General features: G+C 37.5%; 1 pseudogene; it reads left to right on the top strand.

Annotated features, from left to right (window-relative positions):
* Positions 1-3,324: 3,324 nt before the first annotated feature.
* Positions 3,325-26,906, top strand: part of LOC108669507 — a 47,038-nt pseudogene continuing 23,456 nt past the window's right edge.

The following is a 26,906-nucleotide window of genomic DNA, read 5'->3' on the forward strand; positions in this document are numbered from 1 at the left end:
CGCTGTTAGTTTTATTCAGCCGCCGCACCTCTCTGACAAAGACTAGGGAGAAAAAGTACGAGTAGATAGTGTTCTCGAGAAGCAGCTGATAGGAGTAGGCAGCCGACTTTTACCAGAGCCACTACACTTTTTAATGTCTGTAAATTGTAGATCTTAATGAAACAAGTTAATAGTCCTATATCGTGGCTGCGAGTTCTCCGTGAAATGTAAATATACCTTGTGTCCTTTGAAGATTCGCTGAACAACTTTGATTAATCCTCGTACGCTAGGGCCCGTAGGCAGAGACCCAGTAACGTCGTGTATGATTGTGAGACAGAAGTGTCGTGTCTTTGATCTTCATGTTGATATTAATCGTTTGACGATGTCTAAATTAAACTCTGCAGGCCCTGATTTTTTTACTGCAATTAACGTTCAATTTTCACAGCTGGTGTTTTTGCCGCTGCTTCTACGCATTTTAATGTTTTATTTGAGGCTGTTATTATTATAGGAACTTATGTCTTTAAATTATTTGTAATTGACATTGTTTTCGCTGTCTGTTGTAAAGTTGTCATCGGTGAAAATTTGTAGTATTATCCGTTCTGCTGCAGATGTGCGAAGTATCTGCATTGTGATCATAGATATGATACTCGAGTCCTCTTCGTACCTTCGGACGTTGTTATTTTTTATATTCATTTCGTAAAGGTGATGTGATGTCAATTTTCCTTCGTATTATGTGTTGTGATATGTTACATGAGTCCTCCATTGTTTGTTCTTCTATACAGACGTAGCCAGTGCTCGCGTTCAGTTTGTGACGATATTATTTTCAATTTTTTTTATAAATGATATATGATTATTACTTGATTCTCCCATCATTTGTTTGCCTAGCGATCGTTTGTGCTCAGTTTTTGATGCTGGGATGTTCAATTTTTTCCATACTATTTGATATATTGCTTCAGTCGCCGATTGTTTCTTCGTCACAGTACATCGTTTGTGTTCTGTGCGTGATAGTAATATCAGTAGTATCTTTCTCTACTATATGGTGCAATATAATGTTGAAGTCCTCATCGTTCGGTCTTCTACAGATGTAATTTTTAAATTCGACAATTTTTATATTTAAAAAAAAATATGACGAATTATTCAAGTCCCTCATCGTTAGATCGTCATCAGACATAGACGTCGTTTGTATTCAGTTTGTAGCTATAGTAGTATGCCCAGCTTATTATAGAAGAATTCAAGCTATTATATTATTTGAAAGTTAATTGTTCGCATTTTTATAGAAAAAACGCCTCGTCTGTCACTGGATTTTACGTTTGCCGCGCCACATTACTCCGATGTAACACGTTTCGTTCTCATTTAACTTGGGTTCTCAGTAATGTGCTTGGGACACACATGATACAGGGAGTGCTGCAGGCAAGTAGCCCGATTACCACGGCCGTATATAGTAAAAAAATGTTTATATCATATTCGATTTATATTAATCTATTTACTATTTATTATGTTTATATCATTTTAATTTGCGGGTTGTCCCTCATCGTTTGATCGTCCGCAGACGTAAATATCGCTGGTATTCAGTTTAAGATTATAGTAATATGCTTGGTTACTTTTTGTATATTCTAAGATATAATATATTCAAGTCTCCAATCGTCTGGTCGTGTTCACAATCAGATATCGCTTGTGTTCAGTGCATAGTTATAGTAACATGATCAGTAATTTTGCATTTTCCAAGGTATAATATATTTAAGTCTCTTATCATTTGATCATTTTCACAAGCAGATATCGCTTGTGTACAGTTTAAGATCATAGTAATATGCTCAGCAAATATTTGTATATTCTAAGGTATAATATATTTAAGTCTCCTCTCGTTTGATCATGTTCACAAGCAGATATCCTTTGTGTTCAGTTTAAGATCATAATCGTATGTTCTGGAACTTTTTTTTATATTCTAAAGCAGTGGTTCCAAAACTGGGGGATATCGCTTTGCCCACGATTTATATTCAAAATTTCAATCGAATCTGTTCAGTAGTTTGGACGAAATTGTTTGATCACCTCGAAGTTCGGCCCATATCGCCATATAACTCCCGAATGAAAGTGAAATTTAAAATTTATTTCACGATCTAAACATCAACGATAGGTCCTAATGAATACGCGTTTCAAGTTTTATCGAGCTGCGTTCATAAGTTTGTGAGATATTCCTTGGTCACTGAATTTGGAGATTGGCCGTGAGACCGGCTGCGAGACCGGCCACGAGTCCGGCCGTATATTTGTTCGAGCCATCTTGAATTTCTAGTGCTGAAACAGTTGAAACTGTAAAAAATATATTGGTTTACTAAATGGGGTTCTATTTGTGAAATACACATTTGTGTTTAACCTTCCTCTTTTAAAATTGCAGCGTACTAAATATCAAGAAACAGGCAGAGTATTCTAATTAAAATATTTAATTTCAATCTTTAAATATGTGAATTTAAAACTAGAAACAAAACAATTACAATTATAAGACTATATATAAACTAATTAAATGCAGAGAATGGATATAAAATATTTGAATTGTGCACATGTTTATTTCAAAGTGTTAGCTTTCCTCATAACTTAAGTCTCGTTTCAAGTTGTATGAGGTTTGTTTGGTTATCGTTCAGTTTATGGTTAGTATTGGTTTATTGGACTGAATTAAATGGGAACAGTGCAGTCAGTCACTCAGTGACTACTAGTCGGTGTGTATAGAGGGTAGAGTCTAGTAGATTTATAGGACATAAAACTAGTAGATCTATTGATATTGCTGTGCACTGTGCTATCAGCTACCTATCTGTTCTGTGACTCTTCAATGTTTAGAAGATCTGCATTCCTGAAGTGTTTTTGTATATAGAAGCCAGTTAAATGGTTAATATTTAGCTCATTACCTTGCACCATACAAACTTTACAAAGCTAATGAATAGACTTATCAATAATTGTTTACCCAAAAAACCCTAAGTGGTAAACACCACCTTGGCCTGTTGGCCAATATTGAAGGCAATAAGTGCCCTTTTTAGCCATCCATTATGATCCATATACTGTTATTGTTAGTAGGCTAATTGCAACATAAAAAATAACACTTCAAAAAGACAAAAAAGCTGAAAAAATAAAAAAAAAAATTAATCAAAAAAATCATGTAAAAAAAAAAAAATCATTGATTTTTTATTTTGTTTTATTTTTTTTTTAAATCAAAAAAATCACCAACCCTGGACACAAGTTCATACAGAAAGTATCGTTGATACGGTTTAAAATCGAAAATCAAATTAATCCGAGAATAATTTCAACGTCCTGAAGAATCCGGCGGTTTGCAAATTGATAGCAGGAGACTCGTCCTTGCTGATGAGAGCCTCTTCTATCGACAGAGCCGTAGCGTCGGGGCACTGCAAGACGATGCTGGTGCAGGCCTCCAACGTGGCGCGGGTGATGGTATGTCGTGGGCCTCCCGCATATGATTCTTTGGTCCTCCAGCTTGCAGATGGCATGTGAGTCTGCGGCTCAATGTCGCGCCGGTCAAACTGATGTAATTTACATTTTGGAGAAGTTTACAACCTTCTTTCAAGCAGGAAAATTTGTAAATGACATTGGTTTCTTGCAGCGGTCCGGACTTTTTACATGGATTGTTCTTCATGATTAAATTCTTTATTTTTTTGTTTCTATAGTAAATCAAAAACTGTATTCGGTCAGTTACTGTTGTGCAGCTGATTTTATTTTTCACACTTGAATTGAGGCCTCGTTCGTCAGTCCTATGACCGCTGTTTATTTGATTTTTATAGTAAATTCTGGTGACGCAACCTCTTGATGTGGATTCATCGTTCGGTTTTGACATATTCTGATATTTGTAATTTTTTGTCAATAGTTTTGTTTGCATAACCGTTGTTGACAAAAATTTATTTGCAGGTCCGGATTTCAGTTTTCATGTCACGAGGTCTTGAACGCTCATGTACAGGTCTTGAACGCTCAATGTATGAGGGCGCGCATGGTGCTGATTTTGTAGCGCTGGGGACATTCGCTTCCTTGGTTCAGGAACTTTCCGACGTCTGTAGGTTTCCGATAAACTTTATTGACGAACGAATTATTATCGTCTTGCACCAGTATGTCCAGAAAAGGCAACGTGTGATTTTGTCAGAATTCGTAATTGAACGTCAAAACGGAATTGCGTTCTAAAGCCACGTGCAGCTTCATCATGTGAACTTCGTCTCGAACGATAACGAAGATGTCGTCGACATATCGACAGTAAAGGTCAAGTTTTATTTGTGCGTTCAACAATACACGGTTTTCAAGTTCGCACATGTAGAATTTGGCAAATGTTGGACCAAGATGACTGCCAATTACTACACCGTTAATTTGCTGTTATGTTTTGTTATCTGGAGTCCGAAAAAGCGACTCTGAAGTACAAAGGCGGAGGAGATCAAGTAGAATATTTTTAGGGATTGATGGGGCCGGCAAAGCTTCATTAGAGTAGAAATATTTGACTATAATTTCTAAAGTTTGTTCGGTTGGGACGTTGATGAATAGGCAATTGACGTCAAGTGAAGCGAGCTGACCATATGGGCGCCGATTGCGAAAGATCTCCAAGAAGTCTCCTTTAGATCTGAGTGAAAATGTACGGTTTTATGATAGGTATGTACGGTTTTATTATAGCATCCAATTCTTTGGCTGTCAGGTAGATTGGAGAGGTAACTTGAGCGATTATAGACCGGAGCGGATTGTTATCCTTGTGATTTTTAACATTTCTGTAGATGTAACCAGGCGAATAGCTCCCAACGATCGGGGTTAGCTTTCTTGCGCCGACAACTGAGTTAGCTGTATTCATTAATTTGTAGGCTTTTCTTTGAAGTTGTTCTGTAGGGTCTCGTCCGACGCGACCCTACATGGTATGATGTAGGTCCATCGTCGGACGTAGGGTCGAGCCTACGTTCGATGATGCTCAGTAAATTTCGGTATATTCTAAGGTGTAATACGTATATTTAAGTTCCTCATCGTTTGATCGTGTTCACAAGCAGGCATTTCTTGTGTTCAGTTTACGTTCATAGTAATATTCTCAGTGAATATTTGTATATTCTAAGGTATAATATATATGTCTCCAATCGTCAGGTCGTGTTCAAAATCAGATATCGCTTGTGTTCAGTTCATAATTATAGTAATATGCTCAGTAAATATTTTTTTCTATGGTATAATATATTTAGGTCTCTTATCATTCGATCATGTTCACAAGCAAATATCGCTTGTGTTCAGTTTAAGATCATAGTAATATGCTTCGTAAATATTTGTATATTCTAAAGTGTAATATATTTAAGTCTCCTCTCGTTTGATCATGTGCACGAGCAGATATCGTTTGTGTTCAGTTTAAGATTATAGTAATATGCTCAGGAACTTTTTGTTAATTCTAAGGTGTATTAAATTTAGGTTTCCTTTCTTATGATCGCGTTCAGAAGCAGATATTGCATGTGTTCAGTTTGAGATTGTAGTAATATGCCCAGTAATTTTTTGTTTCTTATAGGCTATGACATATTTAAGTCTCCAATCGTTTGATCATTTTCACAAGCAGATATCGCTTGTGTTCAGTTTATAATTATAGTAATATGCTTAGAAACTTGTTGTAAATTCTATGGTAAAATACATTTAAGTCTCCGATCGTTTGATCTTATTCTCCAGCAGATATCGCTTGTGTTCAGTTTAAGATCACAGTAATATGCTCATTAATTTTTCGAATATTCAGAGGCATATTATATTTAAGTTTTCTATCGTTTGATCGGGCTCACAAGCAAATGTCGCTTGTGTTCAGTTTAAGATTATATTAATATGTTCAGTAACTTTTTATATAGTCTAAGTGATAATATATTGAAGTCTCTTATCGTTTAATCGCCTTAACAAAAAGATATCGCTTGTGGTCAGTTCAGGCTTATAGTAATATGCTCAGTAAATTTATGTATATTCTAAGGTATAATATGTGAAAGTCTCCTATCGTATGATCGCGTTCACAAGCAGGTATAGCTTGTGTTAAGTTTAAGATTATAATAATATGCTCAGTAACTTATTCATTATTCTATGTAAATAATCCTGGGTTGATTCCTTAGGTTCGAGGTTCGTGAGGTAAAGTCTTGAAAAAAACGGTTTCGAGATTTAGTACTTATATACCGGTTTCTGGAAAAATACATAAATTCATGTAAGTATTAGTATAGTTAGGCAGAAGTTCTTCATTTATGCAGGTTTGATTGAAGACCAGAACGTACTTTTCATTAACAATTTTCTTATTGTTTTTTTCGATAAGCCGAACGAAATTTCGTGCAGGTGCTTGGAGATGAAAAAGCAGATTACCAAATGACATTTTACTGGAATGCGATGTTTCGAATATCTCGATATTCATTATCAAGCAAGTGAAGAGTTATTACAACGATTAAAATTGAAATTTGGACATGACACAAGTTCATACAGAAAGTTTCGTAGATACGGTTTAAAATCGAAAATCAAATTAATCCGAGCATAATTTCAACATTCTCACGAATCTTGCGGTTTGCAAATTGATAGCAGGAGACTCGTCCTTGCTGATGAGAGCCTCCGCTATCGACTGAGTCGTAGCGTCGGGGCACTGAGAGACGATGCTGGTGCAGGCCTCCAATGTGGCACGGGTGATGGTATCGCCGTGATAATAGTTTCTGCAATAAATAGTGTGACATATCACCCAAGTACTTACGACACATTTCTCACTTAAGACATATATCTTCAGATTACTTAAGACATATTTCTGTTCTAAATTGTGTGACAGATCACTCAAGTCCACAATTGTTTGGTGGTCTCCAGACAGACATCGCCTGCATTCAGTTTGCGACTATAGTTGTATGTGCAGCAAATCTTTCTATATTCTAAAATGTAAAATACTTGAGCCCTCATTGTATGTTCGTCTTCAGACTTAAATATCGCTTGTGTTAAATTTATGATTAACATAGAACGATAATCATATTTACTTTGTATTCTTAGATGTGATGTACTAGTCTATATTTTGAGCCCTTATGGATTGGTAGTCTTCAGACGTATACATCGCTTTTGATTAGCGTGTGATCATAGCTGTATGCTCAGTAAATATTTCAATATTCTATTGTGAAATATTTACTTGAGCCCCACATCGTTTATTCGTCTTCAGACGTAGATATCGCTTTATTTAATTTGCGACTATATTAGTATATGCTCAGTAATCTTTTTTAAATTCTAAGGTGCGATATATTTCTTGGGTCCTCTAGAGTTTAGATTTTTCCAGACGTAAACATCGCATGTGTTCAGTAGGTGACCAAAGTAATATGCTCAGAAATTTACTTTTAAATTGCGCGATAAAATTACTGCTCCATCATTGGCTTCGTAACTATACTTCATAATGTATAGAAAATTGTTAATTTACTTGGTTAAAGGTGACAACTTATCTAAATTTATATATACGTAGGGTTTTAAAGTAACGTGCATTGCAACACAGAGGCATTATAACATCAATCAGTTCAAATCAATCAATAGTGATCAATAAATCAATCAATAAACAATATTTTTCAGGAGGTTGATTCATTTACAACAGCCTTCTTTTATCGTTGAAGCATAATATGCATTGAAATATTGGAAATTTTCACTTCCGCCCAAACTTTATCTAGTCTTTTTCAAAGAGTTGATTCAATTTTCCCAAAATATTCAGGTTATACAGTTCAGCCCAAAAATTACATAGAAATATATGTTTTCTTTATTTTTAGGATAGAAAATATTCTTAAATCAATGAATTCTCTGGCCATTAACCACCTGTGTTTAAACAAGTTTGTTCAGTCATCTAATACTAGCTTATTTATTTCTAAATCTTCGGGTACAGTTAGAGGAAAATATTATTTGCCCCTTGTCCGCATTATTATAGCATTTGCTAGATTTTGAAAATTTACAACTAATTCTTTACCTGCTAGTTTGGTTTCTAATTTATGCTCCGAACACAAAAAATAAAAGGAATTTCGAGTTAGCAGAGTACTCGACGCCGCAGCCATGGATTGGAGCGACGCACGCTGGGGCTGGTGGTGCTCGGCTTCGCCTTCATGCTGATCTATCTTCACGTCCTTCCAGACCCAGGGATACATGCAGGTCCAGCAGCTGCCCTTTGTTTCCAGACCTCACTGGTCATTGCTTCCATCTCCCAGTGTGTTATTCTTTGCCGTTGTCAGAGTCGTGTTGTGGTTGCCAGGCCTAACAGGTCACGATTTTCATCGTCTAGTGGCTCTTTTCGGTTTTGTCATGTATCTTGCCAGAAAAGAAAAATCTTCCAAATCTTGTTTGAAGATTCTGAATTAATAATTTAGCTGGCCTCTGAACTGTTTTCAATGTTTACAATTTTTGTCCTCTCCATTGTAATTAATTTTTCAATCGTAAAACAACTTGAATAAGTCCTGATTTTGAAACGTTTTACTGTTATTGCATCGGTAAATGTTATGGGAATAATGGGATTGAGCCTTGTTAACAACTGTCAACCCTTTCAGCAAGTGGTGATCGACAGCATCCACAAGGAGTACCCGAGCTTCAGGCTACGTGTCCCTGGCCATCATCTACACCGTGGTTGCCATCGCCAACTGGTTTGCTCCATCCTTCATTGCCATCCTGAGGCCTAAACTTACCATGGTGGCTGGGGCCATCCCTTACACGTGTGTACCTGTCCTATTAGGAGTTTACTCTTTTTGTACTCGCACGCTTAACCAATCCTTGTAGGTATACTTCCTCCGCGGTGCCTCGTATCCGTCCGTTGGTACACGTGATGTACGTAGGTGTAGTAATTAAAAAATGTCAAGGCAAACCCTTCAATTGCTATTCTCTTAAACGTGGTCTAACTATATCATTTCGAAAACTACCCGATCAAATACCATGCACCAATAAATTTATTTTTTTTTCTTCAAGTGCATTTCGCCCTAATGCCACTAAAACGTAAGAGTGTGGCATAAAATGCCAGAGTGGCATAAAATGGCCTGCTATATCTCCATCACTGTTCCTAGCGATCTCCATTCGAATTTAAGAAAGTCTTGAGTGCTTACAAATAAGGAATTCAAATTTTTGGATTTTGCTAGGCTGTTACATTTAAAATAATTTCGAGCAGCAATTTCTAACCGTGAGTTGATAATTGGTACACATCAATGTACTAAGCCAATATACAAGAACTAATATTTATTGATTACCCACTTCGAAATAAATAAATAGCACAGTCAATAATCGCTGTTCAAAGCATCGTCCGTTAATAAATTTCGTATAATAATAGTGATGCATATTAGAGGAAGGTCATACATGCAGTATGCGCATGCGTTGGTTATAAATTAAATAAAAGTAATAGTTGTATGACTATGACTGGCATCTGCGTTAAATCGGAAAGACAAGGCCGGTCACCAATTTTAGACATCGCATAATTCTTATAGCTTTGCTGTGGTTTCGAACCCGCAGCTCACTCCTCCAATCTGTCCGTTCTCGATCACCCGGCCACCTCGCCGATTTTGACCAGAACTGTCACAGGAGCATGCAGGCATGGTCCCCGCAAACTGTACGAAGTCCCAACACCCTGGCTCTTGGGTCTTGTGTTGGGACTTATCACCCCGACATATAATATATGAGTAAAAATTGATCAAAATTTTATTTGTCATGTCGTTCGGTTTGTTCATGGCTAGTTTGTTCATCGCGTCGTTCCTGTGGCCGCACACGTGGCTGCTGTACCTGGTGTCGGTGGTCGCGGGTCTCGGAGCTGCCCTCATCTGGACCGGCCAGGGCAACTACCTCACCCTCATGTCCGAGGACGCCACGATAACAAGGAACTCTGGCATCTTTTGGGCCATGTTGCCGTGCAGGCGAGTGATGTGTTGCCGTGCAGGCGAGTGATGTGTTGTCGTACAGGCGAGTGATGTGCTGCAGTGAAAAGAATAAAACATTAATCCCACCAGAAGTTGCTGCGGCAAAATAAATAATTACTTATGAGCCGTAGTTGGCTCTGAAATTCTTGACATGTGAAAGTTCACATCATTTTGTTTCCTGGACAGATTTTCTTCCATAGAATAAATTACAATATATTAATTTGCATGTCCGCGATAGGTTGTACCCATGAATTAGAAATAATATATCATTTATACATTTTCAGAAGTATGTAGTTATTTATTATGAATCTCTTCACTGGGCCACAAATTTAACCTTAACCCTTAAAGACTGCATAATTTGTACAACTTTGTTATCATATGCTGTGTGCATGTATAGTTTAGCCTACGCAGGTCGACAAGAGTTGTTACTAATGGAGTGCAACCCCATCCTACGTATGTATATCTACCTACAGCCTCCGAGCTGAGAATATTAATTGGCTTAGCGACGCGACCAACCTCACCATAAAAAACTTTAAATCTGCTTGGGCCATGAGCCCTTAGGTGTTCCTACCAAAAATATGTAGTGCAGTACGGTGTTCTTACAAATCCCGTATCGTGCAGCATAGCGTTCTTGCAAATACTGTATCATGCAGCATGGAATTCTAACCAAAACTGTGTCACGCAGCATGGTGTTCTAACCAAAACTGTGTCACGACTCACGCAGCATGGTGTTCTAACCAAAACTGTGTCACAGGTGTTCGGCAACATCTTCGTGTTCGTATAGTGCCGAGGCCAAGAAGTTTTAAACGCAGACACCCCGGCACCGGCTTCGTGGTCTTCATTTCCCTGACGGCCGTGTCTGTGGCAGGGACGCTCGTGCTGCTTCTCCTGCCCAAGCCGGGATCACAATCCGGCAGATCAGATGCCATCGAGTTCCCCTGCTAAAAAGTTTATGAAAGCGTCAAGTTTTTTGTTACCAAAGACATGCTTCTGTTTTCCGTCACGTTCTTCTACACGGGTTTGTCATGTTTTCTATTTTAAGAGCCAATCACTTTTTAGCTCATTTTCTCATTAATGGAAACAAAGGCGCTATTGTGCTCGTTATGTCCGTCAGTCTGTCCGCTTGTCCGTCCGTCTGTCCGTGACTTCACGTTTTCGTCAACGAGAAAATGGGCTCTCTGTCACTCACTGCAGTGAGTACTGAGTTATATTTCTTTTATTACAACAATTCCCTTTAACTTCACTTCTTGTTGTTTGTTTGTTTCTTTGTCTGCCACAAAACTTATAATCAATATTTAACACACTTCTACCTCTCAAATCGATCTGAAATTTTGCACACTTGCGTAATGATGGAGACAATGCATGAATCAATTGAAAGAATAAATAATTTTTAGAATATAATTATTTTAATATTAAAAAGTAAAAACAATTTTGTCTGCTTCAAATCTTATAATCGACTTTTAACAGACGGAGAGCGTGAGACCGCCTGATTGATTGGACTTCAAGTAGATCTTAATGTTTTACCATAGTAAAACCTTGAAATTAAAAAATTAATTCGAAATTACACTAAAATTATGTAAAGTTTAAAAATTGATTAATTTAATTAATTTAAATAATTAAATTAATAAATTAACCATTTTCCATCTCCGATGTACCATCAAATAGAAATTAATAGTAATCTGATTGTCAGAACCATGCATGAATTTTAAGCCTCATTCTTATATTAACTTTTGAGTTCACATCCGAAAGCTCCATGACTTACTGATTAAAACTTATTGTCCAATGATATTTTAGTGATCCCAGTGATCCCAAATTGGGAGTCATTCATTTTATAAGGGTTCATGTCGCGTTCATTCTCATTTAGGTTTATAAGCCACAAGCAGATTCAACTAATTTTCTTAAAAATTTTTAATAATAAGCTTGTTGGATAATAATAAAACAGTAGCGTGGTACATAAACTATTAGAAGGCATTGCAATATTGTGGGTGCTCATGTATTACAGTAGCAGCTTCTTGTTTTTACCCCTCTACAAATCTAACCCAAAATTCAGCTTCGTTCATAATTTGGTGCATACGATACCCCACTTGTAAAACGTGAAAGATTAACGATGGCTGACATTCCAATATGCTTCAGACTCTCTCTTTGACTTTAAAATGAATAATTTTTTACTATAAAGCTTTTAACATTTTTAATGTATGGAGAGTAATTTGACACCAAATGCGATGACGGTCGGTAAATGCCGAATATTCCTCCTCTCTGATATATTATGAAGTCATGAATTGCTTATTGGATAAGTGGTAGTTATGAAACAATTAAATTTTTTACTACTACAGTGGCAGCTTTTCGAGGACTTGATTGCAGGACGGTCATTTAGAGTTTGTAATGTTGTAGTCTCCGATAAATCTTTCTTTAATCCGTTTGAAAAGAAAGTTTATTTTTATTGGTAGGCTACACTATTTCAGCATTGAGAGCCTGGCTATCATGAATATTGGTATTGATTCAAATTATTAAATTAATTATGAGAAGACCATTTCCAGAATCGTGGTCATGGGGATGCTAATGAGAACCCGTACGTATCAAACGTATCAAGTGTACTTGAAACATTAGATTAGAAGCGTATTCGCTTCTGCATTTTGTGGTGACAGCGGTGTCAATGGAAAATGGTATGTATTCATAAATTACCGTGACGATAAACAACTATGTTAATTTAAATTTGGACGATTAGATCTATATTTAATTTACAAGGAAAAATTTGTATGATTTGGTATAGCGTTTATGCAAGTTAGATTGAAATATTTAGGAATACTGTGGAGCTAATTCGTATTTTTTTGCAAATCAAGTTTAAGAGTTTTTGACCAATATATATAAAGCTTGGGTTTAATAGTATTTTAGTCCGAACTATCCTGATATATAGGAATTATCCGAACTATTATAAGAATCCTGATGAAAAATCAAAGTAGAATGTGGTTATTTGTTTGCTACGATCGGTATTGCCTCTCAATTTCTCGAAATGTTTCAAACTTCTATTTTGAAAAAGCGGAAGGCATTTGATTCCGCGCCCTGTCAACTTGCACTTCGATCTCGTTTTCTCTGCAGTGACCGAGAGTCGAGACACCGAGTGAATCACCAGTTTGCTGACAGACGTCGTGAGGGTGTGACGTCTCGCTCGGTGTTTCGGTTTCAGCCGCAAGCTGCAGTTGACGCCTTTAATCCAGTTCATTTTCGAAGCAAAGGACGAATTATGAAAAACTGCTGTAACTAAATAATTCCTTATCGATTCTAACAAGTGCCGTGAGATGTTGCATCGTTAGTGAATCTGTTAGGGAGATTTTTTGAAGAGTTTGCGTTGGTATCGATTAGTGTCGGCTGGCTACGGCGCTTGTGCTCACGAGATATATTTAAAACTTGTAAACATTTTCTGTCACTAAGCATATTAGAAGTGCACGATTTGTTCATCAAACAGAATCATTCAACCAATCTAGAAGGAAAATATTTCTACCCTTTGTGTGGCCCAACGTGATCAGGACGTCGGAATCGTGAACGTGCTCCATTTTTTCACGTGCTACCTAAACACCACCCCGGCATTATTGTGATTGTTTGGTTCGTCGTAGATCCTGGTGTCTTGTGAAATTGATACACTTGCTAATGAACTGCTGACTTATCCTAGTAAATTGTGAAGTTTTTATCGATAGTATAAATCTAGTAAAAATCGTTAACGTAGATGCAAGAGCGTGCTAAGATTGTTGTCTCGCATACTACCTATGCTATGGTGTTTATAGTAATGCTTTGTTAGCTGTATGAAATGAATATTCAATTGTATTCTTCCAGTTCCTGAACATCGGTAAGCTTGTCAATAGACCAGCTTCATTAGTGCATGACGCTCATGAATAAATAATCGATTAGACGTTCGATGCCTACTTGAAACTTTGAAAATTGGTTAAGATATTTGAAGTATCGAGACGTGACTTGGCTTCAAGCATGCTAGGAGAATAACGGCGGCACACGGGAGAGCTGTTGAGCTCCTGACACGATGGAGCTCGACCGTCGAGCACTGGATGAATGGGCGAAGGATAAACCGCTCAGTATCCTTCAGCTGGATCCTGCAGACCGAGCTGTCCTCAAAATTGCAGGTAAAATATTCAACCTTTGCCTGTATAGGTAAATTTTGATCGAACTTTAAAGTGAAAGAAACTAATGGGAAGAGAGCTTATGTGTTACGTTTTACTTGAAGCCTGCAGTTTCAATTCTGTTCTTGTTGCCATCCTCACTCTTAAATACTGGTGGCTATTTAAACTAAATTTCCATTTGGGTACTTGCATGGTTGTAACAATGTCTTCATTTGCGAAACATTTTTATACTTTGCTATTAATTATAAGCGAACGAATGCCTATTCAAAGTCCGCAACATTCTTTTCATTTTAAATCTTCCGTCCTTAGTCCCGTTTGCAGCATCTTCAGCTCAGGCAACTTGAAGCCTTGAAATTGATCTTCATTGCTGTTTTCATCATGAGCTGCTTACATCTGCTTGTGCAGCTGCTGCTCATGCCGCCGCATCAATGACAGCCGCCATGTCGGCAGCTCTGCATTGGAGCCTCTTTCCGTACACAGCTGCTAACGGCAGCTGTTAACGGCGGATGCAGTTGTTGATAGTGCTGCCAGCTTACAGATGTGCATGCATTCCTTGCTAGGACTTATGCTTTTTCTGGGGCTCATGCAGGGGAGATGGAAGATGAAATCTTGATTAAAATTCAGTTAACGAACTGAGTTTGAATTTTGAGTAAAGTTGCAACTCCATTCATAAATTTTTAGCTTACTGACCAGCTATTTAAAATTTATAGATAGTATCCGTTTCGTGTTTCGAAAAACTATGCTGGAATTTTTTTATTTTGTTATTAGATTTCCTTTTTTCGAAAGAAAATAATCGGTAATTTCATGGAAATTGCGTCGAAAAGTAACTGACTGCGACTACCAAACACACCAATATTATTTTATCCATGTGACATTTTGGTAATCATTTTAACGTTCTTATTTCCGTTATGCACGTTGCCGGAGCTATGTTGCCGTGGTGCCAAGCTAACTATACGAAATGATTGTGTGTGTGAATACCGTCTGTACAAAATGATTGGGTGTGTGCTTGCCGATTGTACAAAATGATAATTGGGTATGTACATGCCACCTTGTACGTGCCAACTGCACAGTGCACACGGCACCCGGACGTGTCACGTGTCGCGCGCTAGGAGGTGCCAAGATGTTCGTGGCACTTCGTTGCGTGCTTGCCGGTGAATGCCGAGCATACGGCTATGCAGTGATTATAAAATTACCCCCAAATGATCCTATTCATTTTACTTTTCGATTTATTAAGGAACTAAATTTTACTACTAATGCTTTGTCTGACTTAATATTTTCCGGCAAATGAGCAAGTGGCTGTACAGTGCTTACCCCCAATTGAGTGCTGTGCCTGCAGTCACTCCTGGGCGATGGCACTTAGCCATCGCATGCTTGCGTGGCACTCCGGGCAGAAGCGGGGCGTGGCATTCGCCATGCAGTGGCACCAAAGCTGCTTATTTTCCATCGATCTCAATGATCGTTGAACAGTACATTGGCCTTTGCATTGTCTTATTATGCTCTTTCGTTCTGAGTTGAATATAGCGTTGAAGCTACTCGCTGACTTTACACAGTTCGCTGATCGAACAATGGTACATGGATGATGAACTGTCATAGTCAACTCCCGGCTTTAAAAAATAGTTTGCCGATTATTTCTCAGCTTCAATAAATTTTGACAACCGTTTATTATAGAATCTGTTGGCAACCGACCACATAGTGTCATGTGTATCTTTTGAAATTAATGCTCTAATCGAAATCATTACGTCAGATCTCGTCATTTTGTATGCGTTCTGTAGCCCAACTTCTCTTCATGTTGTCTGCAATAGTTTACATTTTGAAATTAATCTCGCTGCATGTTCGGCTTATCTTCAGTTTTTTATAAAGCTAACTTTAAGTACACATAGCTGTCTGCGTACACATATCTGTCTGAGTTGAGCTGTCTATGTATTAATTTCTTCATTTCATCGATTTCATTGTATTCACTTATTTGGGTTTGCTTCTGTTTTAAACACATTATCTATTCAAATTTATATCAGTGCCATTTCCCAGAGAAAGGCTTATTCCAGTTCCAAGCAATGATAGAAGCCTGCACTAATAATGATATTCTGTCGTATGATGAACGTGAAGGCAAAAACGTGATAGCGAAATTAATGTTCCGCTCAACAATTGATGTCATGACGCTTGCTACTGCAAGGATTGGAATCGCATAGACTGGATGAGCTTCTACGCGCAACTTGCTCCGATCTGGTCAATTTTTTTGAGAAAATTTAACGACAGTTTCCTACATATTACAAAACATGTTACAAATATTAAATTATTTCCTTGGCTTTGATTAACGATGAGGTGTTGAAGTCAATAGTCGGATAATTATTCTGCCAGAATTTACAAAGATTGAGTAGGTTGATGGATAATTTTATGATACACTTGCCCTATTGCACGAGCTGCCTATGGTATGGTGAAGTGTGTTGAGTGCGAGCTTATCTTAGGTAGAATGATAGGGAGTATAGAGGTTCGTTATCTCACCGTCACATTAGGAAAATTGTCTCTACGACTACAGACCTGAAGATAAGAGCACCGACAAGAGTTTTTTAAGGGGTAAGGGAGGCAATGAAAGCGTGCATTACATTATCGACATCACAATCTAAGAGTCCATTCTTGGGTTAATCGTGCCTAAAACTGTCTGATTAAATGCTAATGTCTCATATTCATTCGTGAATTTGAGACATTCGTGCATCGAGACATTCGTCCAATGAGGCATTCACGCATTTGTGAAGAATACTGTGTTCGGTACGCTGCCTATATGCTCGGAGTCCTACAACTAGGGAAAGTCTCAGCGAGAATGTCGCTTGCGAGGCTTCGCGCGCGGGATATCCGATACCATGAAGGGATATCTATACGTGAACTACTATGCACTGCATGCCGTCCTTGAGGTGCTATTGTTACTGGCCACCGTGAGCTTGCTGATACATTTTTTATGCATTCATTACGTTCATGATTGCGTTACATTAAGAAATGAAATTAAGTGAACGGATCCCTGCTGCATACTGGCCCTATTTTTTAATTGTTTTAGATAAATTTGGGGAAAATTTACCAGATAAGCATAGGCATTGCTACATTTATCACAGCATTCAAATCTACTTCTCAGACGTTTTATGATGATTAGATAGTTTTTCTTCAAAATTAAACTCCCGTTTATTTTCTCTTAAAACATATATATTTTCATCTTGCTCAAAATCCCCCTTGCCCCATCTTCCTTATCCCTTTCTCCCTCGTATGCTCTACCGCCCTCGCCCCAGCAATGAGCAGGCACTGTAGCGTGGACGTGATTTGAACGCTCTAGCAGCGCGCCGCCTTACAGCACACTGCTACTCCCATGACATTGAACTTGATCGTGACCTCTAAACTCATCGCACCGCGGTTGTGAACCAAATGATCTCACGATAAGGAACTGGCGTCCAAGTAGTCAACAGGTTTGATGAATGGAACTTATTTCATAACACAGCTAACGTAGTTCAAACATAAGTATTACCAATTGAACATGTTTTAAAGCATGACAGTGCCCTTGGTTGTTTCCATCATGTTTGCATGATCGAGTTGTTCGTATTTGACTCAATGTTCACACAAAGCTCTACAGGAGCACGTCATGGATGCTCGTCTAAATTTATACGGAGTTCATTGTATGCGACATTTATATAGACATAAGAACCACCAAAAAAATAACTTCGCGCTGCAGTTGATGATTAGGATTGCAACGGTCCTAGTGCACTTAAAGATTTCTCAATCATGTCAAGCATCTTGGTAAGTGTTGAAATCTTTTGCTTGCTTCGGACGTGTCCATTTAATGTTGATACCATGAAAATTAAGATTTATTTTCACAATTCTTACCGCAAACAGGTATGGTGGAATTTAATTATTAAATATTCATTGTATTTGGTATGTAGTTACTTGCCTCTTGATCGATCAACTTGCATCCAGTATTAAATATTGCAAACAAATAATCGAGAACGATATTTTCAGTCTTGCACAAACATTTACGGACTAAATACAGTGTTCTTTGGCATCTGGGCTGTGTCGCAATCTCGTCAGCATCGTTCCTAGTACGGCATGCGATTATCGGCATGACGGTATTTTATATTCCGACATCATGACCTAACATGGCCACGCTCGTTCTCATGCTAATGGCTCACTCTGTCTTTCCACTTTGTTGCTGTTGGCGAAAGGGTCACACAGTGTAGAATGTATACATATTAAGGAAAGTTTTTTCGGCTGGTAGGGTCATACAGTGTAGAATTGTATAGAAACTTTTTTTTTGCTGCTAGTCGTTCTTCTAATTTTATTCGGAATGAGAAAATCAACTCAATTTCTACATCAACTGCCGTTGTTTTTCCTTTGATGATTTATGTTTCTATGCAATATCGTTATTTTTTATGATATTTCTTTAATTTATATCGAACTTATTAACATCGACCGCGTATACGCTCCGACTGCAACTGTATCTGCTTCACGTATTCGATGACTACTAAAAAAGAAATCATCGGTGAAATTTTTGATAACGTAATGATTTCACTGGTATTTTTCTTCTGTACCTTAATCTGAATTTGATATGATAAAGAAAGCTGTAATTCTGGCTTAATTGTTTGTTTGCCGAGGAATATTATTTTCTTGGAAGGTTTGAATTATGAGTTACATTTTCGGTTCAAATTTCCTCTTTTTCTCGTTGCTTTCTATAGAATATGGGCATTTCATACTGATTTGAACTGACTCCATTCACAATATGAATATTATGCTTCGCATTTGAAAATTCATTCTCATTTCCCACTTTGTCATGCGTTACTCACAGTAAAATCTATACGAAAAAAACGTAATCCCGAATCAACTCTTTTATCTCATCCCTTAATATTGAAATTCTGTGTAGGTAAACAATAAGTCGTTGTTAAGACATAACGAGTAAGGTAATCAGTAATCATCGAGACATTTCAGGTTGTATTGTAGGCTTTACAGCTTCTGGTGTGCGTGAGAATGCGGTGATGAAGGCGTGGTCGGACCTCTTAGGGAATTGCTTTGGGTCCCGTCCTGTACGTGTGGTCTGGCGTTCCTGTTTCCGTTACTGCTGTATCTTCATTATTAACGGATTATTGTTCTTCACTAAATATTGTGAGCAAAATTTCCTACAGAATTTACTCCTTTCCAAAACAGTCTGTTTCCGATGCATTTTATGGGGTTAGTTTGCAGTTTACTTCAATATATTTATGTGAATAATAAATACTTGTCATGTATCCGATCATGAGTTTAGTATTGTCAGTTAAATTCATTCCCAGAAGCTAGCTCTGTAAGACAAGATTTAACCTTTTTTATAACTATAAATTAATTATATAATTCGTCTAATAATAATATGGCTTTCAGTTGTTGCGCAAATAAAATAAAACGAATATTTTTTTTATGTGTTACTCACACGAAGGGAATTCCTACTAAATTTGTCATCATAGCGCCTCTGAATTGTGTGCAAATGGACATTTTAAATCTGGATATGCAGTTGACGATTGATAAAGGAAGTCCGCGTTATCTGCGCTATCTGTTACGGTATCGCGCTACGCATGCCGCATAGTTGCAGTTATAGGGCTTGACCAATATGTCCCTTTTATTTTATATCTTCTTTTTATTTTATTGTCAAACTCATGATTATAATGCCGGTTACTTTTTTTGGCCGTATATCTCAGTATTTTTTCCAAATGTATTGTGAATTTAAAACAACCTGCTTAATTTATTTGCTCACCCTCGTTTGTATAATTTTTTTGCTCAAAGGACGGCTATATTTCTCATGGATCTATGAACTTGAATGTTCTTAGTGTCTGCGGTTAGTATTACTTAAGGACGCTCTTGAACTTTTGGCGATTAGTGATTATTAGCGTTCGATTTAACGTATTACTATCGACTATCAATCAAGTCGCATTTTCTCCACTAAGCTTATTGTGTGCGAATTTTCGGGCTTGGACCGCGTATTCTTTCGTCACTAAGCGTCACTATTGTTATGTAGTTCAATTGACAACCAGTTACACCCGTTTATATGTTCGTTTTACTTTATCCAGCATTTATACCGTCGTTTTCTAACATCCAGCTTCTATTACGAGTTTGTATGAATAATTACATCGCTGCATCGCCTGTTGTTCTCTCGCTGTCGTCAGAACGCGCATGGAAGAAGTAGCAGCGCTTGAGGGCGCAGTATAAGGTCGATGACTGCGGAGTCACTCGTGTGCAATTGAAGCGAATTGTGCACAACCGGCCGACCACAGCAGCGAGGGGCGGAGCCTCCGTTTGCGCGCTTATGTTGAATGAGTTCGCCGATTTATTGAGGCTTTGTGGTAGTTTATTATGACATTAAGGTTGTGAAGTTTTTTCTAATGTTATCTCTAGCTCTAAATTTTTTGAAAGATTTGGGGCTACTTTAGTTTTTGTGTGGTCAATGACCACAATAAAATGACAACTGGTCAATTTATCGTCAACGTTATACTTTTCGCCTTAATCAAGCCTTTTTAACTGCAGTGTATGGGGAGTTAGATCATGCACCAATTTTGATAGCATCATTAATTTCCTGGGGCAATTAAATTTAGGGATAGATACTGTGTCTTTAAATTATAACGCGATTGTGAGTCGTAATTTTGAAGCAATATTGACGGCGTCTTCCGGCGTATAATCGACGGAATGGCTTTTCACTCCGCAAAATATTTATGATAATTATCACCCATTCAAGCTGTACCAATGGCTACTTGGATCAACAGTTGGAAGGTGTGTTTTTTTTCAAGTATAACTTGATGAAATCAATGTAGAACGACCGAATATCCATTTTACATTGTAAAAAAATTAAATACTAGGAATTTCATTGAAGTAGTTTTTTATAAAATTGTTTCGGACCCTTTATAATCGTGATAAATCTAAATTTTGAAATTATGAAATCAGAATTAGGGTTGTACGTGGTGAACGTACGTAATTGTCTCGGCTCGTTGTGTGTGACGAGAACATCTCTCTTAGAGTTGATAAAAAACCGTAGATATTCCATTAAAATATTTTTGTTTCCTTAAAAAATACCCGACACGATCTCTCAGTCGTCTGCCGTTCGATGCACGTTCGAGATAATGTGGCCCGTCTTTCTTTGACTCTGGAATTATAGGACGAAATCAGACGAAACTTCTTGTTTTCATTCTTTTTTTATTCAGGTTATAAGCTACGAGAATTTGAAACGGCGTGTAATAATGCACTTCATGTGATCATTATATTTGTGCAATTGGAACCGTTTCTGTTTAAAATAAAGACGGCCTGTGTGTTTCCTATTTTCGTATAGTATGTCTTTGCGCATGGATTAGCATGGTTTTACGAATCTCTAAAAACATTTGTGTGTTTGCAATTCTAACTCATTGTAGAAGTTTAGGAAACGTGATTGATTTGTCTTAAAACATGGAGTAACGGTTGATATTAGACGGGTCGATCTCTCGTAATGGCGTTTGCTTATTACCAAAGCTGTATGTGTTCGTATTGTAATCGCATTATTTTCAATTGAAGATACATAAAGGATGTGCTCAACTGAAAATGTTCTGCCGTCACGACATTTGAAGTGCGGCTGCTTCTATGAACTTCTTCGTACTATTCAGAGATCTTATTTGTCTATATTTTTTTAGAAATTCGTCATTTTTTTATCACTCGGGCCGCTTTTCCTTTAACTTGTATGAAAGCAAGACAATAACTGATATGTCACGATAAGATTAGATGTCATTTGAAGGTAAACTATCGGAGGGTCATTACTGACTAGTATTTAATTGGTGAGTATTTAAAAAATATTCATTTATAGACATTTTTCAGACACTTTTTGAATCGCCAAATGTTTTTTTCCCTCATTGTATATGATTTCACTTGCTGGCATGAATTTTCGAACATTCGAACAACATAAATGTTTTCGTTACCTACAACTAGATATATGTAATCTCAACATAAATTACATTACTTAAATCAAAGCATGTAATCACAACATAAATTTAGACATTATGGATTTTTTTCCAGTGTTGACTATTTTGGTGGTTAACATCCGCAAACAGAAAAAATATTCAATTGCGTAAAAGGATACATAAATATTTATTCTGAAATGGTAAGCAGCATATCTAATAAATGAATTATGTTTAGATTATAAAACAGAATATCAGAGCTAATAACATGAGGAAAGTTGCTGCATTTGAGCGCGCATATTAGCGTTGGAGTCTTTAAGTCTTATCTCTGTCGACGTAACGACGAGTCTAGAACACAACAGATCTCTGTTGGTCAGCAGCCTGTGAGCATAGCCTGAGTCGCTTCTTTCCGCCTTATTGTATTGATCGTTAATTCCTATATATGATGTAGATGTTCAAATAAGTCCGTATAACTAGTGTACTCGGCAGACGGGCTTTTTAGAATTAGAGTTGAGTCAGTTCATCTATAAAATTCATCTATATTAATAATTATAACACATAAATTATATTCTTCAATTAAAATTCATCTATGTCGATTAGCCCATGTTTTTTTTCGTTTTCTTGTATAGTTTCCTTAATGTTTACTAAAAGCTTTTCTAATACAAAATTTAACTGGAAAAAATATATATTTCTTTGTGCAAATATTCTGGGACTTTGGTCTGATTAACAATCAACTATAGAATAAGTCACGCGCACTTTGAAATCCCGCTCACTTTGAAATCCCGCTCACTTTTGAAATAGTTTATATCACTCGGCGCTTATTTACTGTTTGCTATCTTCATTTGTAAATCCACCTCGTATTATTGGGTTGTTCGCCATGAAACGTTAGGGCAATTCTGATGAAGCAAGTAGTAAATTTGTATATCCGGCGTCTTAGTAGGTGCTGGCTTCGTTTGGATTTTGTTTGTCGGTGTCAATAGTACGTTTTTTCTGCCTCTACCTATTCTCTATCTTCTTCGACGTCGTTTATTGGTACAGAGGAATTAATTATTTCGTTAAATATTGATTTTATTCAGTTAAAATTCAAATGGGAAGAAGATTTTCTATGTTTTTAAACGTTAAAAGTTGTTGAAACTTCTGAGGAGTATTCAATGGGCGTGTTTTTTTCCAAACTATACGAAATTCAATGTAAAACTTTCGAATTTCGCTTTGATATTTTATTTTCGAATGTATTTCAATTGTTTCGTTTGTGATGTGATGAGTTACGAGTGTATTTTTTAATATTGCGAAAATTGATTGGTGATTATTTGTTTATAGTGTAAGTTCACGCTTCGTTGGCTCTCGCATCTCTTGTGGCTGTCACATGTTCCAGCATGTGTGGAATAGGCTCCCTGTCCTTGAATTGTATGCAGATGTGTCAGGGTGCCGTTCGTAGAGCTTCTTTCTCAAGTTACTTTTTATATTAGCACGTTTCTTAGCCTTGCGTTATGTAAACACACCACCATCATTATTATTCTGCTCGCGTAGATAAATTGAAACGTTCAATTGTTTGTTGTGCAAAACTTATGGTTGTTTCATTACTCTAAAATTTAAACGATTGCTTACTTCATTCACTTCTTAGTACACGCAGCTTGTAATAGAAGTATTTTGAAGTTGTTATGCTCCCCAATGAAAGAATGAATGTTTACGTGATTGCTTCCTTCCAAATTTTGATGAAACCTCATCATGAGTAGATGACCGCGTCACTATACGTACATCTTGTGAACCACTGCACCGCCATGAGTCCATCTAACCGTACCGTGAATCTATCTAAACCTACCGTGAGTCTAGCTAACCGTNTACCGTGAATCTATCTAACCATACCGTGAATCTATCTTACCGTACCGTGAATCTATTTAACCGTACCGTGAGTCTATCTTACCGTACCGTGAATCCATTTAACCGTCCCGTGAATGTGGACGAGAAGCGCTTACAGTGAAGGTTGTTCCAGGAGCGTGCGCCCCCAGTCTTCTTATCGTCAGCGTTCACACTTGGGCGACCAGGCGCTGCTAACCTACGTCCCGCTCTGCTCGGGCCATCCGCACTACGCCCATGGCTTCCTCATCATCCGCGCCTGCACTTCTTTACACTTGTCTTTCGTGTGACATCTTTTTTGCCTACAGCTTTCAATTATTGTTTTCGGCGCTATTACTTTTGTTACGTTTCAAATCTTGGCTATTTGCTATTTCTCTGTCTTCTTTTTCTTCTTTGGTTTACAATTCTCGGAACGTTTGTAATAGCGCAGTGATAACTGCGCTATTCAGTTGAATGTACATCTATTTACTTTGTACTGGACATTCATCTTTGGTAGTATATTGATATTATTTATTATTGTCCTGATTGCCTCTACGAAACGAATAATGTCATGTTTTATTTTAGTCTTTCAGTTGTGCACTTTTAAAGCATATATTTCCCGATAAGGGTCTTCCAGTCAGGAAAAGCTGATCATGTTTCCATGTTTTATGTAGAATATTTTCTGATAGTGGAGCAGGATACGACCACGTCCTGGTGTCCTGTTTCTCACTTGTGTGTTCTATGCCATGAAAGTGAAAGCCTTTCAGTTCGATTCTCTTTTTCATCATGAACCAAAATTATGGATTCAGTTTCGCTTGGCTACAATTTTGTCTGGGAACACAATTACAAGTAACATTTTTTGGTTTCAATTGCACGTCATACATTGTACGCTGCATGGGAAAGTTTATCAATGAACTGTCTGTCACTTAATCTGCTGTCGAACTCATTTGAAGAGAATTTTGTGAATCTACTTTATGTTCGTGAGATTTTGAGATAATTAATCAAAACTATATTCACGATGAGAACATTTTTACGTATTTCCTCCCATGCAAGCAGTGAGACATGAATTCCACTCAATTGAACTGCAGCTACTGTTCTAAGTGAGCCGACTATCGAAACACTCTTCTGTCGTATGAAATTGTTTGAGCTAACCGAGAAACATTTCCTGTTCATTAGCAATAGCGTCATCCTACGTAATGTTAATTCCTTGGGTTCCACCTCCTACACCATCTGTCGGCGTGTCCCTCCACCACCGGAAGCTGGACAAAAGCAGGCCTGGTCGGTGGGGCTGGGTGCGGGGCTGGGTGGGTGGCAGGCTGTGTCCGGTGCCTCTCCAGGACTGGTCTGTCTTCACCGGCAGGGCTTCGTTTCCTTTCCCGTTTGAACCGATATTTGGATTAGTGGTTTTTGGAGGGATAGAAGATCAATAATTTGTACGTAGTTGCGTTGAATTGCAGTCGTTTTATTACATAGTAATACCTTCCTTAACCCTCTACCGCCTGACACGAGTAACCGGAGCAATGGTATCACAAGCCTACTTCCCAAAAAAGATACGTTCCAGTGAGCGCAAAATGACCTGCACTGATGGTTGCCGCCACGTACGGAAACTTTGAAATCTCTGTTGCGTACAAACGTCTTCAGGTTGCTACTCTAAATAGTTTAATATAATATATATACGTATAATTTAAGTTGAAAGTTATGTTCCCGGAGAGTGTCATACGGCGGTACAAGGTTAATTAGTCATATTCTTTTCTAAAATCGTATGTAGCCTCATTATTCAACACCCCTCGATACATTTCAATCGGTGGTGCATTGTGTTCGGTCATATGATGTAGACGATTTGCATTCTTCGTCTGACTCGTCCCTACATGAATGTGCATTTATTTTTCAAATGGCTCACATCATTTTTTCAACGATTTTCATTATTTTTAAAACACTCAGGTTGGGTTTCGAAAATTTCAACTATGCTAATCATATCGTGTTTTCACCGGCGGTATTTTACATTGTTTGTGGAGATTAGTATTCTTTCTTCACTTTAATAAGTTCTAGTATTTATCAAATTTTCTTCTTTATATACCTACATCGGATGTATTTTATTCATAATTTGCGCCATTATAGCCTGTCAGACATCGCAGTCTAACGACGCTCTTTGTTTTAGGTTAATTAGTCATATTCTTTTCTAAAATCGTATGTAGCCTCATTATTCAACACCCCTCGATACATTTCAATCGGTGGTGCATTGTGTTCGGTCATATGATGTAGACGATTTGCATTCTTCGTCTGACTCGTCCCTACATGAATGTGCATTTATTTTTCAAATGGCTCACATCATTTTTTCAACGATTTTCATTATTTTTAAAACACTCTCAGGTTGGGTTTCGAAAATTTCAACTATGCTAATCATATCGTGTTTTCACCGGCGGTATTTTACATTGTTTGTGGAGATTAGTATTCTTTCTTCACTTTAATAAGTTCTAGTATTTATCAAATTTTCTTCTTTATATACCTACATCGGATGTATTTTATTCATAATTTGCGCCATTATAGCCTGTCAGACATCGCAGTCTAACGACGCTCTTTGTTTTAACACATTTTCTTATTTATGGAAAAAATGCCCTTTTGTGCTCGTCATGTCCGTCCGTCCGTCCGTATGTCCGTGACTTCACGTTGTCGTCGACGAGAAAATTCGCTCTCCGTCACTCACTGTAGTGAGTACTGAGTTATATTTTTATTTTTTATTTGGCACATAGTAAAAATAGTTGAATATGCCAATGGGTGTTCTTGGTCAGATAATAAAATGTTCCTACCACGATCGTTACTTCATCATGTATGATCTTATGTTCGAATTTAAAATTCCAACGGATATAAATTTACGAATGAATATGACGCGTTTTACGGTATAGTGACTACATTTGGGAATGCAGCCCTCTGGGGCCATACTTTCAAAACCCGCTAAGTGAACGTAAGTACTTACGCTCTATTTTCTTGTCAATGATTGTTGGATTTTGCTTGAAAGGCCGTCAATGATTGGCTGATGAACTTACGATCTCTTAACTTTTTTTGAAAGTATAGGCCCTGATTGTTACGTACGTGTGCGTCCTGGATTAATTTTAGATTTAGCTATTGGTTAACTGGGAGGATTATTCACTGCCGCACAATCATTGCTTCTCTGATATAGGACACCTGTTTAGTGTTTACGGTACCGTAAACTC

This window comes from Hyalella azteca, unplaced genomic scaffold, assembly GCF_000764305.2.
Source record: "Hyalella azteca isolate HAZT.00-mixed unplaced genomic scaffold, Hazt_2.0.2 contig12328, whole genome shotgun sequence".
NCBI lineage: Eukaryota > Metazoa > Arthropoda > Malacostraca > Amphipoda > Hyalellidae > Hyalella > Hyalella azteca.